Source organism: Priapulus caudatus, unplaced genomic scaffold (genome assembly GCF_000485595.1).
Source record: "Priapulus caudatus unplaced genomic scaffold, Priapulus_caudatus-5.0.1 Scaffold967, whole genome shotgun sequence".
NCBI lineage: Eukaryota > Metazoa > Priapulida > Priapulimorpha > Priapulimorphida > Priapulidae > Priapulus > Priapulus caudatus.
The window spans coordinates 23,360-26,626 of record NW_014578028.1 but is presented as its reverse complement, the minus strand read 5'-3'; the positions used below and the strand labels follow the sequence as shown (position 1 = coordinate 26,626).

General features: G+C 51.3%; 1 long non-coding RNA gene across 1 annotated transcript; it reads right to left on the bottom strand.

Annotated features, from left to right (window-relative positions):
* Positions 1-564: 564 nt before the first annotated feature.
* Positions 565-1,844, bottom strand: LOC106814709. The gene is made up of 3 exons (XR_001394642.1): positions 1,697-1,844; positions 1,280-1,312; positions 565-871 (listed from the first exon to the last, which is right to left on the bottom strand). It is a non-coding gene; the product is annotated as an uncharacterized LOC106814709 (long non-coding RNA).
* Positions 1,845-3,267: the final 1,423 nt, after the last annotated feature.

Below are 3,267 nucleotides of genomic sequence, written 5' to 3'. Positions count from 1 at the left end.
TCCCTCAACTCGATGATCTTGGATTCGGCCCCGCCGCTACACCCAACCGAGCCTTCCGCCGAGCACGCATTGTTTTCTGACGCGGCGGCGGCAGCGGCGGCGTCGTCATCGTCGCGTCCGCCGGCCGACCGCTGCTTCCAGCGGGCGCCGTGCGAAAACGCCTTTATCACCTCGGCGCTGAGTTCGCTGCCGGCGGCAACGGGCGACGACGCGTCGGCGACGTCAGCGTTCCTCGGCGCCGACGGACGCCGCGTCTTGCCGAGACGGCGATCCTGCGTCACCGCCGCCACCGCCGCGCAGTCGTTCACCGCGCTCTCACCGCCGCCGCCGGCATTGTTCGGTGTCGAGCGATGGCCGCCGCTCGTCTCGTCGTGTTCGGTGACGATGGCCTGGGCTTTCGGACTCGTGAGGCACAGGTTTAGCAGCGAGCAGAAGTCCTCGTCCGGTATCTGCTTCAGGTCCTTGTTCAGCGTCTTACGCGTGAAGTCTTCGGCCTAGCAACGAGAGAAAGAGAGCGAGTGAGAGAGAGAGAGAGAAAGAGAGAGCGAGAGAGAGTCACACACACACACATACAAACACACACGCAACCACACGCACGCACACATGCGCGCAACCACACGCACTAACCTACACTACAACGCTGCTGGCTTCGCTCAGTAGCTTTTTACTTCTAAACACGCGTTGTGGCACACTCCTGTCGCCTCATCCCCACGAGCAATTAACAGTCAGATGGCACGCAATGTCCAACGGCCACGCACGAGAAAACGAACGGAGACGGCGGCGTCGCGAGAGAATCCGCAACGGCGTGTCAGCTTGTAACTCTCCACAAGCACTCTCGTTCACTGGTCTCTCCAGTACACAACTTGCCTGCCTGCAGAGTAATAAAATTATAACTATTACTATTAAATCTTTATTGCTATGTAATTCAAGTACAAATACAGTAAAATACACGTAAGACATGATAATTATAAGAATAATGTACAAATACATGTAATATAAAAATGTCTTTTTCATGGAGAAAAAAAAATCTGATGGATGCAAAATTGCTAAGCGGTTAATAAATGGAAGCAAAATCCGTGGATGGTGACAGACTCTGGTGAGTCGTAGACAAGTGCACATTTTTTTAGATGTTGCATGAGCAGAGAAATTCAAATCGATTACGATAAAAGCCACGTGGCGAAGAAGTGAGGCAGAGTGGGGTTAGTTCCAACGATACGGGGTATTGGGAGAGGGGAAGGAAATTGTCGAAAACGAACCATAATTTTTATTAGAGACATACCTTTTCTTTTGTCTTCCATTACAGACATCCACCCTAAAAATGCAAAAAACATCATTATGTGAGTTATATGGGTGCTGTTAGGGATGCGACAGGTAGGAGTCGACATCAAAAGGGACAGATCAAACCACTAAACTAAATACCAGCTTGCATTAAGATTCCCGGAATATAAACAACTACCCGCATCTAGTTTGCTCAAGTTAACTAATCATAATTAACCTTTAAACATCGATTCATCAAACGAAAGTGAATAAAAAACGATTCACAACCAGTCGATCACAATTCTTCGCAATCTTTCCGGCTAATCGAACAACACCCACGCAACAACTACGGCACATTCGAACCTCCGACAACACTTTCATCGCCGGCGCTTCATCACAATGAGCAGCAGCAGCAGCAGCATCAGTACCAACCGCGCACCTTTCTCTATGAAGCTCACAGCTGCCTGCAGGTTGAAGCCCTGCGACGAATTTTCCGGCTCGGGTGTCGGTCGAAACTGGATCGGCATCAGGGACAGCTTGCCGCTCAGCGCCTCGGCGACGCTGCCAAAACTCAGACCCTCCGCGGCGTCGCCAGGGGGCGCCGGCGATGCCTGCGCGGCGGCGTCGGCGTTCTTGCTGCCGGTGTGGAGGTTGCCAGGTGTTTCCAAGATGACGTCGCCTCCAAACTGCATTAGGTCCGCCGCGACGCAGACGCCGTCGGCCCCCTGGTGACAAACAAATCGTGTTAGATCCCCGTGTCGTCGTCACGACGACAGCCAACGGATGCCGATTTATCTAGCTATCTAGCTATCTATCTATCGATCCATCCATCCATCCACCCACCCACCCATCTCTCCATCTATCTATCTATATATTTATATATCTATGTATCAATGTATCTCTTACAAGCCTCACACCGCTTTAGTGGCGATATCTCCCCCTTCCCTCCCCCTTACAAGCCTCACACGTGCCTCTAGTCTACCTCCTGCGCAGCAAAGATAAGCATTAGACCCACAGTACTGCTGCTGAAGATGTGACGCTACCCCCAATAAATCTTTACCCACCCTCAGAAACGATAAGCGAGTCTCTCGGCCACACGCGTTTTATACAAAAATAGCTCACTCTATGTATAACACAATCGTATCATTAATTATATTACGTTTACAATTTTATCTTTTCATTTCATCGCGGACACTTGTTCGACGCTCGACGACAACGCTTCGTCCGCCGTCGTCAAGGCAACGCACAACAAAAATATAATACACTAGGTAGGAACTCATCTCAAACATAAAAAAACTTATAGAAGAATCGGAACACTGGGGCAATCATACATTGTCTAGTGTCAGTGCTGATCACACAGGGAGTAAGGAGGGGGAAGGGGGAACCCTATAATCGCATGCACCGTCTCAGGGTGTGCGTCAGGTGGATGCTGCGAGAAAAATAGCACCTCGTAGAATGGTGACGAATTCTGTTTTCTCTCTCCAGCACGCGACCGACACTGCCTGATAGTTGTGCGCGTGAGTGTTGGCGATCAGGTAGAGTACATAATGATCACGATGATGATCTCTCTCCATCTGCGTCTCCCCTCCTGATCTCTCTGCTCTCTTCTCTCGTCTCTCGTCCGTCTCCTCTCTCTCGTCTCTCTCCAATCGTCTCATCTCTCTCTCCCTCTCTCTCTTCTCGCTCTCTCTCTCCGTCTCCTCCTTCTCTTCCCATGCTCTCTCTCTACTCCCTCTCCTCTCCACCTCTCCTCTCTCAGTCAGTCTCATCTCTGCTCCTCTTGGTTACTCTCCTCTTCTCATCTCTCTCTCATCTCATCTCTCTCTGCTCCTCCTCCTTCCTCTCCATCTCTCGTCTCTCTCTCTCCCCTCTCCCTCTCTCTCTTCTACTCTCTCTCTTTCCTCCGCTCCCTCTCTCTCTTCCTCCTCCCCGCCTCTCCTCTCCGTCCCTCCCTGCCCTCTCTTCTTCTCCTCTCCCCCCCTTCTCTCTCTCCTCTACCTCCTCCCTCTC